The following is a 12,930-nucleotide window of genomic DNA, read 5'->3' on the forward strand; positions in this document are numbered from 1 at the left end:
TGCTGCTTCCAGGAACCGTGGCATCGAGGAACCTTCAGTCCTGGAATGGCATTAAGCACAGAAGGGTCCAGTCTCTATGGGTCATCCTTTGCAGCCTGTAGTGATAGCACAGCAGGTAGGGCGTTTGCCTTGCACACAGTCGACCCGGGTTCGAGTCCCAGCATCCCATATGGTCCCCTGAGCACCACCAGAGGTAATTCCTGAGTGCAGAGCTAGGAGTGACCCCTGTGCATCGCCGGGTGAGACCCAAAAAGCAAAAAAAAAAAAAAAGAAAAAAGAAACAGTCACTGCCAACTCTAGTGTAGCCTAGGTTTTCTGCTATTTTAGGAGCTTTATTGACTTACATCTAGATCTGTAACCCATTTTGAGATCAATTTTTGGCAAACTGATAAGATCTGTTGTTGTATGTGACTGTCCAGTTATTTCGTCACCAATTATTGAAAAGGTAAAGTGGGAGGGAGAGGGGGACTGGAGGAGACAGGGCCAGGGCAGAGGATCCAAGTCTCTTTGGTGATGGTGAAAGTGCTGTCACACCGTACAGCAAAGCCGTACCTATGGGGCACACCCATGGGGGCTCAGGGCGTCCTCCTGGCTCTGTGCTCAGGGATCACTCCTGACTGTTCTTGGGGTTTCATATGTGGCGCTGGGGATCAAACCTGGGTCAACCCTGTGCAAGGCAGGCATCTTGCCCACTGTACTATGTCTCTGGCCACGTTAACACTATTATAACTATGTTACCTAAGCTACAATTTAAAAAAAAAAAAGTAAAACTAAGTTCCTTTTGCCAAAAATCAATTGGCTATATATATATTTTTTTATTTCTTTGGAGGGGGGGTCATACCAGGGGTTATTCCTGGCTCTGCACTCAGGAATTACTCCTAGCGGTGCTCGGGGAACCATATGGGATGCTGGGGATCGAACCCGGGTCAGCTGCATGCGAGGCAAACGCCCTCCCCGCTGTGCTATCGCTCCAGCCCCTACTTGGCTGTATTTGTGTACGTCCCAGAACTTAAGTTCCACTGAGCTGGTTTATCTTACCGAGGCCGTTCCTTTCGCTTTGGTTCCTGTGACTGACTGGCACACACGTGGTGGCAGTCACACACTTTAGCTGTGATGCTTGTGCACACTCTGGGTGCAGTGCTCAGCAGGGGCGACATTCCTGGGAGGGCTCCGGGACCCCCACACACTTGGCATCAGGAAGGCACCCGTGTCCCGCTCACAGAGAGCCGATTTTGTCACATGCTTTTCTGCATGAAGTGAGATGAGCACAGGAGTTTTCATCCTTAGCTCGGTCCTGTTTCATTCATCTCTCGATGTTGAGCCAGGCTGCCCAGCACGTGTGAGAGGGGCCCCACATGGCGGTGGTGGGTAATTGCTTCCACACGTGTTAGATTTAAAGTGCCAACACTGGGCCAGAAAGAGCTCAGGGGGCTGCACCCAGAAGGCCAGGGACATCCACCCCGGCACCACAGGGTCCCCTGAACAGCACCAGGGGCAACCTCCAGGCACCAGACAGGACTATCCCCTAATGACCACCAGGTGTGACCCAAAACCAAAACACCACAGGAGGAGTATGGTAACCAATTCACCAAGTATTTGGTGGCATCGATGTTATAAGAAATGCTGGTCTCTGGTTTCTCTTTTCTTTGTTGTTGTTGTTATTGCTGTTTGCTTTGTTTTTTGTCCTTGGGGCCACACCTGGCATGCTCAGGGGTTACTCCTGGCTCTTTACTCAGGAGTCACTCCTGTAGGTGCTTGGGGGACCACATGGGATGCGGGGATTGAACTCGGTTAACCACATGCACGGCAAGCACCCTCCCTGCTGTGCTATTGCTCCAGCCCCATCTTTTCTGTTCTCTTGGTCTGGCTTCATTAAGCAATTTTCCCCATTTTTGGTAATCTCTCGATTATTTTCTGTCTCCATGAATTTGTCTATTTTAAGTATCTCATATAAATGAAGTCATGCAGCAATATTTGTGACTTTTTTTCTTTTTGGGTCACACCTGGCGATGCACAGGGGTTATTCCTGGCTCGTGCACTCAGGAATTACTCCTGGCGGTGCTCAGGGGACCATATGGGATGCTGGGAATCGAACCCGGGTCCGCCGCATGCAAGGCAAACGCCCTACCCGCTGTGCTATCGCTCCAGCCCCAATATTTGTGAATTTTATGTCTGGGTTATTTCATTAGAGTAAGGTTTTTTAGGTTCATCCATGGGGTGGCACACAGCAGAACCTTGTTCCTTTTCATGTTTGAAAAACATTGTTACATGTTATTTACCACATTGTATCTTATGTGTCTGTTAATGGCTATTTGACTGTGTTCACCTTTTTTGCTACTACGTTGTAATATTTTAAGGCTTGGCTCCTTTTCTTTTATACACCTAAGAATAGAATCTCTGAATCAGACGGTAATTCTGTGTTTAGCTTTCTGAGCAATTACCAAATTGTTTTCCATACCAGGCAGTGCTCTGGGGTCACACCTGGCTCTGTGCTTGGGGGTCACCCAGGAGATGTGCCAGGGACTGGCCCGGGCCTCCCGTATGAAGGCTGTGCCCGGCCCTTGGTGCTCTCTCTCAGCCCCAGCCGCACATCACTCTTCCATTGCTAAGTAGAGCATTCTTTTTACCAAGCGATGCTATTGGCACGGACAGTCTGCAAGCATGACGGGCTGCCGTGTTGTTTTTTTTTAATGAAGCGAAATTGTTTCCAATCAAGTCACCACATGTCTGCACCTCAAAAACAGCATGTCGGGCCTCAGTCTGGATGGCTCATTTCTCGCTCACATTCAGCGTTTTCACAGAGTGCCAGAAGGCCGCTCACAAACGCCTTACCCACTGGACTATCGCGCTGGCCCCAGTATAGTAAGTTTCAGCAAATGCTTTTTTCTGCTGCAATTGAGATCACTTGCCTTACTACTTATTTCTATTATTCTTATTTACTTTCTTAGTTGTGATATGTTCAACTGTCCTTGCATTCAGGAATAATTCTTTTAAATAAGCTGCTGAGCTCCGCGCCTACCGACTGTGATCCTGAGGTCTCCTAACCCATTTTGGCACCAGAGCAGATTCTTGCAGCCATGCATTTTGACTGTGAACTGAGCTAAAATATTAGAAACCCAAAACCGCGCGGCCACAATAGCGGCCGCGCGGACTCAAAGTCTTCACTTTTACCAAGGAAGAGAAATTATTAGATGATGCTTATTCAGCAGGCCTGATTGTTGGGGAAAATTTCCAATCAACAATAGTGAGTTCTGTATGGAAATATGAAATGTACTCAATATATAGAGAGAATAATGGGAATATCATTAGGTACTTAGATGGGGGGTGGGGTGGGAGGGGGGTGTATTGGGGTTCTTGGTGGTGGAACGGGTGCACTGGTGAAGGGATGGTGGTTTAATCAGTATTTGACTGTGACTTAAACCTGAAAGCTTTGTATTTTTTTTCTTGTTTTCACGGTGGTTCAATAAAATATTTCTTAAAAAAAAAATAAATAAATAAATAAATAAGCTGCTGAATTCAGGGTTTTTTTTTGTTTGTTTGCTTGTTTGTTTGTTTGTTTTGCTTTTTGGGTCACACCCAGCGATGCACAGGGGTTACTCCTGGCTCATGCACTCAGGAATTACTCCTGGCAGTGCTTAGGGGACCATATGGGATGCTGGGAATCGAACCCGGGTCAGCATGTGCAAGGCAAACTCCCTACCCGCTGTGCTATCACTCCAGCCCCTGCTGAATTCAGCTTTACTGTTAATTTATTTTGTATTGATACCTATATTTATAAGAACTTTTGGGGGTCCAGAGAGTTAGGACAGCAAGTAGGGCACATGTCTTGCACACAGCTGATCTGGGTTCAAACTGCCACCTCGTACAGTATTTTGAGCCCTGAGTATAGAGCCAAGAGTCAATTCTGAGCACCACTAGGTTGATTAAGCCCCCTGCCCCTGGAAAAAAAAATTTTAAGAGATTTTATCTAGGGGCTGGAGCAATAGTACAGCAGGTAGGGCATTTGCCTCTCATGTGGCCGACCCACGTTTGATTCCCAGCATCCCATAGGGTCCCCTGAGCACCATCAGGAGTAATTCCTGAGTTCAAAGCCAGGAGTAACCCCTGTGCATTGCCAAGTGTGACCCAAAAAGCAAAAACAAAAACAAAAAAATATCTGGTTATTGATAGAACCTTTACATAATTTTGATAATGGGGTAATAATGCTGGACTCAATTGAAGAATTCTCTCTTCCCTGTGTTGAGTTTGAGAATGGTGTCAGTTTTTATTTGTTTTGGGACCACACCCAGTTGTGCTCATATGTTACTCCTGGTCCTGTGCTCAAGAATCACTCCTGAGAGGTTCAAGGCACCAGATGGGGTGTCAGGGGTTGAACCCGGGTCAGCTGTGTGCAAGTCAAGTGCCCTCCCTCCAGCACTATCACTCTGGCCTCTGACTTTTCCTTCGGTGTTTAGTGGGAGTCACCGTTGACGTCAGATATTTGTGGTGTCTTTGTTGTAAAGTCTTTCTTGACTAATTCAGTCCTCCTGCCCCTAGAAGGTCACTTATGCATTCTAGGAAGCTTTCTAGCTGGAGCGATAGCCCAGTGGGTAGGGCATTTGCCTTGCACACGCCAACCCGGGTTCGATTCCTCCGTCCCTCTCGGAGAGCCCAGCAAGCTACCGAGAGTATGTCACCCGCACGGCAGAGCCTGGCAAGCTCCCCGTGGCGTATTCGATATGCCAAAAACAGTAACAACAAGTCTCACCACGGAGATGTTCCTGGTACCCGCTCGAGCAAATGGATGAGCAGTGGGCTGACAGGAAGCTTTCTAACAAGCCGACATAGTGACCCAAACAACATTCCTCCCTTTTGTGTCTGTTTGGCTTTATTTTTTGAACCACGTGGCAGTGCCCGGGGGGTTTCTCGCAGCCCAGTGCTCAGTGTAGCATGTGGTGTGGGGTCTGAGACCTGGTGTCCTGCCTGCAAACCTGCTGTCCGCCCTCTAAGTGTCTCTGCCTCTCTAACACTCCTGACACGGAAAGTCCGCAGACAACGTGCCAGTGTCACCGGTGCTGGGGACCAACCACAGAGGACAGTCTCGGTGACCACGGTCAGGGGGGAAAGGCCAGAGGGAACAGATGCCCCCTGGCATCCTCTACTGACATATCCTGTTTCTTTCTCTTTTTCAAGTGTTCTTAGTTTTTATGTTTGACTCCCCTAAGATACACAGTTACAAAGTTGCCCGTGGTTGGGTTTCGCTCACTGGCGTTCCAACACGCATCCCTCCACCAGTGTACATTTCCCACCACCAACGTCCCCTGTGTCCTCCGCCGCCCTCAGCCCATTTCTGAGGGTTCCGCCTTCATGGTCTGCTGGCTCCCAGAGCCCCCCACTTCCTGGGCAGGGGGAGAACTTGAAGGGGGGACACGTGCTCCGCATAGGGGAGCCCGAGGTCCAAATCGGGTAACATGTGACCCCCCACATGCCAGGGGTGGCCCTGAGCACTACAGCAGGTGACACCTCCCCCCACTTCCTGCCATGACCACTTCATTTTTTTAATTTTTTTGTTTTTTAATGAATCACCGTGAGATACAATTAGACTTACACAATTCCGTGCTTATCTTTTAGTCATACAATGATCGAGTGCCCATCCCTCCACCAGTGCCCATTCGCCACCACCAATGTTCCCAGTATCCCTCCCACCACCCCCACCCCCCACTCCCTTCCTGCCTATGTAGCAGGTGGATTCCCATTTATTCTCTCTCTCCTTTTGAGTGTTGTGGTCTGCAATACAGCTTAAATTCTTTCTTTTATTTTTTTTTTCTTATTGGGTCACACCCGGCAATGCACAAGGATTCCTCCTGGCTCATGCACTCAGGAATTACTTCTGACAGTGTTCGGGGGACCATATGGGATGCTGGGAATCAAACCCTGGTCGGCCGTATGCAAGACAAATACCCTACCCGCTGTGCTATCACTCCAGTCCCAAACTTAGATTCTAAATGGGAAAAAAACCAAAAGCTTGCCCTCTAAGATCAGGGACAAGGTTGTCCACGCTTGTGGCTTTTATTCATTCCAGTAATAGAAGTACTTGCCATAGCAGTTAGGGAAGAAAAAGATATTAAGGGTAGATAGGAAAGGAAGAACTCAAGCTCTCTGTATTGCAGGTGACATGATGCTTAGAGAACCCTGAAGACTCTACCAAAAAGCTCCTAGAAAAAAACAGGTTTGTAAAGTGGCACCGTAGCACTGCATGACCACTGTCTGGGGTGTGACTTGATCACAAAAAGCCAGAGATAGTACAGGAGTTGAGGTGCTTGTGTGCAGTCTGCCGGCCCCAGGTGGATTCCTCAGCACTGCTCAGGGTCCCTCTTGAACACAGACCCAGGTCCTTTTGCACCATTGGACCACTGGGTGAGAATCCAACCTTCCCCCGCCAGAAAAGAAAAACCCGTACCAGGGACACATAACCAGTCCATAGCATAAGTCTACTCAGAATCTGGGGGTTCACACCTGCCAGTGCTCAGGGGCCATCCCCAGGCCTCCAGCCTACAAAGGGTGTAACCCAGCCCTGTGGGCCACCTCCCCAACCCCTACTCGGATTTTATTATATGCAAGCATCACGTTTTAGTTCCTTCCTCATGAATGTCCTTATTTTCAGAAGACTGCAGGACACTTACCATCCGCCCTTAAGGGGTGGCGAATGCCACCCAGTTTCATGGCTGCAGGGCACACGCTTGCCACCTAGTCAGGCCCTGCCTGTCCACTTCCCTCAGGATCCTGCACTGCCTTTGGCAGTCACAGCTCAGGACACGTGGAGTGACTTCAGGTAAGCCGGCAGCTTGTTCCTTGACCTTCCTTCTTGAAGCCAATGGTGCACAATTTGTAGAACTGAGTGGGGCCAGTTTCGAGGCTGAGGACAGGCTTCTTCCTGGTGCTGGAGACTCGTGCGTGGGACCCTACCTCTGACGTGTCTGCGAGCGGAATGTGTGCAGAGCCAGACACAGCTAATTAGGTCCTTGCCCCGCTGGTCCCGGCTCCAGATTCCATCCCTGGCACCGAGGCCCACCAGGAGTGACCCCTGAGCACAGCCAGGTGTGACCCCCAAATCCAAACAGCTGTTTGTGGGGCCAGAGATGGGTCACAGGACTGGAGCACAGGCTTTGATACCGCATGGTGTTCTAAACACTCTGGGAGTACTCCCTGAGCACCCCTAGTATGGTGGGAGAAAAAAAGGTTCTTCTCATAGGTTAAATTCTTTTTTTGTTTTGTTTTGTGGGTCAAGCCAAGAATACTTGGGGTTACGCCTGGCTCTTCGGTATGCCAAAAGCAGTTAACAAGTCTCACAGTGGAAACATTACTGGTGCCCGCTCAAGCAAATCGATGAACAAGGGGATGACAGTGCTACAGTGCTACTCCTGGCTCTGCACCTAAAAATTACTCCTGGCAGTGCTCAAGGGACTATATGGGATGCTGGGAATTGAACCTGGGTCCGCATTGTGCAAGGCAAACGCCCTACCTGCTGTGCTATCTCTCCGGCCCCATAAATTCTTATAAGTAGAGTTGAAGCTGGACCAGACGATAGACTGCAGGAAGAATGATTGCCTTGGACGCTCGGCCAACCCAGATTCAATCCCCAACACTAAGATAAGGACCCAGAGCGCTATCAGGGTGACCCCTGAGTGCAGAGCGAGGAGTCAGCTCTGAGCACTTCGGGGTGTGGCCCCAACCCCAAATAAATAGAAAGGAAATTCAATAAGTAAATAGGATTGAAATAGCAAGTATCATTTCAAGAGAATAATAGTTATCAGAAATCAAATGGCCAGTGGCGTGAGAGATAATACAAGAGGTAGGGCACTTGCCTTGTACACGCCTGACCTGGGTTCAGTCCCCGGCAGCCAGGAGTAACCTCTGGGCATTGCCAGCTGTGACCCCTCCACACACACACAGAAAGGGAAGAAATCAAATGATCACATGACATTATTTTCTGTAGCGTCTTCGCTTTGTTTTCATGTGTGAGCTATAAAAATCACTGTCATACCCGCCAGCACCTACGATTCCCACACCGGCTGTCAAACAGGAAATTCCGGGGCCAGAGAGATGCACCAGGGGCTATAGCACAGCCCTGCGGGCAGGAGGCCCGGGGACAGAGTTAGGTGGTTCCGGGAGAGCTGCCAGAAGCGACCACCCTCAGGGGAAAAAAAAAAAATCCAGGCATCTTGAAAGTAAAGATCTTCTCCATCCCACAATATAGACTATATTCCGGTTTCTTCTTTTTTTTGAAGATGCTTTAGAACATGCTCAGTGGGAATCAGCCAATTTTGTGTATTGTCATTGATGCTAAAGAAAACAGCCTGGGCAGGGCTGGAGGATTCAAAGGACTGTGGCCCAGGCTGTGCATGGAAGAGCCCCAGGCGCCACCCTGAGCACCACAAGGTCAGCAGCACCCAGCACGGTGCCCCAGGCGCAGAGCCAAGAGCAAAAGCAAGCAAAGCCTTTACAATAGCGAAGGACAACTTGCTGCCGCAGCAGAAAATGGCTCCAGGACTTTTACTGTCAAAACACAGAGAAAATACTTGAGCAAGGAACACGTTCTTCACGGGTCATTCTCAATTTGCCACGTTGCAGGGAGCCCATCTATAGCAACAGGCAGGATAGAAATATGCACACGGCTCGGCCCAGGTACGGTGTTGGTGTTGGCGGTATCACTGTACCATTGTCCTCCTGTCGCTCATCGATTTGCTCGAGCAGGCACCAGTAACGTCTCCATGGTGAGACTTGTTGTTATTGCTTTTGGCATAGCGAATACACCACGGGGAGCTTGCCAGGCTCTGCCAAGTGGACGGGATACTCTCGGTAGCTTGCCAGGCTCTCTGAGAGGGACAGAGGAATCGAACCCAGGTCGGCCGCGTGCAAGGCAAATGCCCTACCCGCTGTGCTATTGCTCCAGCCCTATTCACCTATTTTTTTGTATTTAAAAAAATCTCCTGTCACTGTCACTGTCATCCCGTTGTTCATCGATTTGCTCGAACGGGCACCAGTAATGTCTCCATTGTGAGACTTGTTACTTTTTTTTGGCATATCGAATACGCCACTGGGAGCTTGCCAGGCTCTGCCATGCGGGTGGGATACTCTCGGTAGCTTGCTGGGCTCTCCGAGAGGGACGGAGGAATCAAACCTGGGTCTGCCGCGTGCAAGGCAAACACCCTACCCGCTGTGTTATCACTCCATCCCAGCCGTAAAACCTCCTAGTAACTACTAAGTTCTACCAGCAATTAAGTTCTTTTAGTAACAGGAGCGATAGCTGCATCAGGAGACCCGGGCGCGTGTCTCACCATTTCACTAGTTCAGCCCACCGGGAGGCCAGGGGCAGAACTGACTCCGAGTATGAATCTGTGAATGAGTCCATGGAAGGTGTTTGCAAAATGTACAGAGACCATCTGAAGGGTGTGAGCCCAATAGCCCTCTACCACATAGGGCATCAGTCAGTTTTTTGATTTGGGTGATGACCTGGCAGACCTCAGCCGCCTTGTTTACCGAGCTGATACCCAGACAGACCAGCCTCACGACAAGGACCAGATTCGAGAGAAGGTACGTGCTGCTCCTTCCGCAAGCCCAGCAGGCTGGGAAATGATTGAGCTGAAAGCGTAAGTGGATGGGGTGGGCTTGGAATACAAGTGTGTACAGCAAACTCTAGTGGATGTTCTGTATTCTAATAATTTCCATTTGGTACCAGTTTCCATTTGGTACACTCTAGCCAGGAGTGTATGTACTGAATGATGTGTGAGGACTGGAGCTATAGCACAGCGGGTAGGGTGTTTGCCTTGCACGCGGCCAACCCGGGTTCAATTCCTCCGTCCCTCTCAGAGAGCCCGGCAAGCTACTGAGAGGATCCCACATGCACGGCAGAGCCTGGCAAGCTGCCTGTGGCATATTCGATATGCCAAAAACAGTAACAACAAGTCTCACAATGGAGACGTTACTGGTACCCGCTCGAGCAAATTGATGTACAATGGGACCACAGTGCTACAGTGCTTGTTCAGTCTGAAAACCCCCATTGCCTCCTCCTCTCCCTGCCCACATTTTTGTAGTTAAAAAATTTTTACGATGTTTTAGAAGGAGATTGTTCTTTGTCAGTTATTGTTGCTTGCAGCCCTTCACACTATTTATTTTCACTTTAATAGACTATACGAATCATGCTTCAGAACCGGGTGGGGGTGGGTGATGACACAGTTATGTCCTCAAGATAAAATCTTAGTGAAAGACAAGTAAATCTACTTTAGTTTTTTTTTAAAGAGAGAAAGGAAGGAAGGGAGGGAGGGAGGGAGGGAGAGAGGGAGGGGAGAGAGGGAGGGAGGAAGGAAGGAAGGAAGGAAGGAAGGAAGGAAGGAAGGAAGGAAGGAAGGAAGGAAGGAAGGAAGGAAGGAAGGAAGGAAGGAAGGAAGGAAGAGGAAAAAAAGGCAAAGTTTTTCATTTTTTTTGCTTTTTTTTTTTTGGTTTTTGGGTCACACCCAGCAATGCACAGGGGTTACTCCTGACTGCACTCAGGAATCACTCCTGGCGGTGCTCAGGGGACCATATGGGATGCTGGGAATCGAACCCGGGTGGGCCACGTGCAAGGCAAACGCCCTACCTGCTGTGCTATCACTCCAGTCCCCAAAGTTTTTTTCCTTAAAGTAAGACTACATGGGCCAGAGTGATAGTACAGTGGGTTGAGTGCCTGCCCTGCATACAGATTCAGTCCCAGTACCCCACTTAGTCCTCTGAACCCCACCAGGAGTGTCTCTGAGCCCAGAGCCAGAATAAGTCCTGACGACCCTAGCCCAGTGTGGCTCGAAAAGCCAAAATAAAAAAAAAAAATGTGGGCCGGAGTGATAGTCAGCAAGCAAGCAGGGCTCTATGTGACCAACCCAGGTTTATCCCGAGAGTTCAGAAAGTGTGGGTGCTCAATGCACACGTTCGGTGGCCAGAACCACCACGTAGGCCGAGCAAAGGTGACAGGACAACGAAGGAACGAGGACATGGAGAAATAGGGACCACAGGCCTGGCGGGAGTCAGGGAGCATTTATTTCCTTCTTTCCTTCTCTCTTACAGCTTCATTCTCCTTGCTTCTCTCCTGCAGCACAGCTAGGTAGGAATCCGGTAGGGTCGGTACACAGGGGTCTAGGGGCTGAACATTATCATAATAACAAAGAGGTAAAGCCCCTCCTTCAGGGGAAGTTCTAGGAGATTAACTCAGGGGCAAAATCTCACCTGAGGGTTCAGCACTCCAGATTACTAGGAGAACCCCTTGAGCGGGATTCCAGCTAGGGAGTATTGTTTTCTCCTTTCCTCAGTTAGTAATCAATCCATTTAAACAATCATAGTAAATTTACTTCTTACTAATAGTTCTAGTCATTTTGTAAAAACACAATAAGAGTAAGAGATAAACAGTTTGGGTTTTTTGGGGGGTTTTTTTGGGGTTTTTTTGGTTTTTATTTTTTTTGCATCTCACCTGGCAATGCACAGGGGTTACTCCTGGCTTTGCACTCAGGAGTTACTCCTGGCGGTGCTCAGGGGACCATATGGGATGCTGGGGATCGAACCCGGGTTGGCTGCATGCAAGGCAAACGCCCTACCCGCTGTGCTATCGCTCCAGCCCCTAAGAGTAAGAAATAGATTAAGTTTAAAGAGTGGCTCTTCCTGGGTACATCTCACCATTTATCCCAGACTACAATCTTCAGGCCAGGTTAGTCTTTCCTAACCCCAGCTGGGTCCTTATTCAGTTACTTCTTTTTGGGTCATGACAGAGTTTGTTCCATGACCATGCTCTTAATTTGTGATACTTCTTATGGAGCTTAGTTTATCCTTTTCAATGCCAGGGTAGCTTATAGCTTGCCCTGGCTCACCCAAGTCTCTCGGCACAACCCTGCTTTTTGGGGTTAGAAAATAAGAGAAACTGAGGCTTAAGTCAGGTAAATATGATGGATGCTCAAGAGTATTATTCGAGTCAATCCCATGTTACAAAAGCATAGCATCAACTGTCTTCCTGTGTCTATACAGAAAGAAAATTGCTAAACCATGCAAAGGACATAAGGGAAAGAGAAAAGCAATATAGGATTACTAGTGCCTGATGGTACTAAGAGTCTTGGGAGCACTGTTGGTGGGAGCAACTCAGTAAACCTAAGCTTCCTGCAGGAGACACAAGAACAAATCCATGTTATCCAACAGATCCCTGCTATCCCATATGGTCCCCAAGCTCATCAGGAATGATCTCTGAGTGCAGAGCCAGGAGTAATCCCTGAACACCACTGAATGTGGCTTACTTCTTTTTTTTTTTTTTCTTTTTGGGTCACACCCGGCGATGCACAGGGGTTACTCCTGGCTCTGCACTTAGGAATCACCCCTGACGGTGCTCAGGGACCATATGGGATGCTGGGAATCGAACCCGGGTGGGCCACGTGCAAGGCAAACACCCTCCCCGCTGTGCTAGTGCTCCAGCCCCACATGGTCACTTCTTGAAGTGAATGCACAGCAGAGCTAAGAGGTATCTTCCTCGACACTGGCGCAATTTCCTGCAACATTTCCTGAAGTGTTCGGGCCGAGATGTCGGCAGGGCCAGGATCAGCTCTTGTCGGCAGTTGGTTGGCAGGAAAAGCTCCCATCAGACATAAAATCGCCATTAGGTTCAGTTTTTGAAGTCGCTCAGGACGGCTGTGTTTGGCATCGCTGCCTGGCACAGCCCTCACCAGCAATAGCCGAATGTAGCAGCTGGAACGGAGCAGCATTTCCTGGAAGGTAAGAAAGGTGAACTGCATTTCTTGGAAAGTTGCGTTTGCTCCAGCCATATTGAAGGCTGCAGCCAACAAATGCTCACAGGTGAACAGCCGTTGGAGACCGTGTCTTCCCAGCAGCCCATATCTGGGGCCCCAAGTCCAAGGCCCAGACAGCAGGAGAGGGCAGCATGGT

At 49.2% G+C, this 12,930-nt stretch overlaps 1 pseudogene; it reads left to right on the forward strand.

The window, feature by feature from the left end:
• The first annotated feature begins 8,644 nt into the window (after positions 1-8,644).
• On the forward strand, positions 8,645-9,616 carry LOC101542106 (enhancer of rudimentary homolog; annotated as a pseudogene).
• Positions 9,617-12,930: the final 3,314 nt, after the last annotated feature.

The sequence above is a fragment of the Sorex araneus genome, chromosome 2, assembly GCF_027595985.1.
Source record: "Sorex araneus isolate mSorAra2 chromosome 2, mSorAra2.pri, whole genome shotgun sequence".
Taxonomy (NCBI): domain Eukaryota; kingdom Metazoa; phylum Chordata; class Mammalia; order Eulipotyphla; family Soricidae; genus Sorex; species Sorex araneus.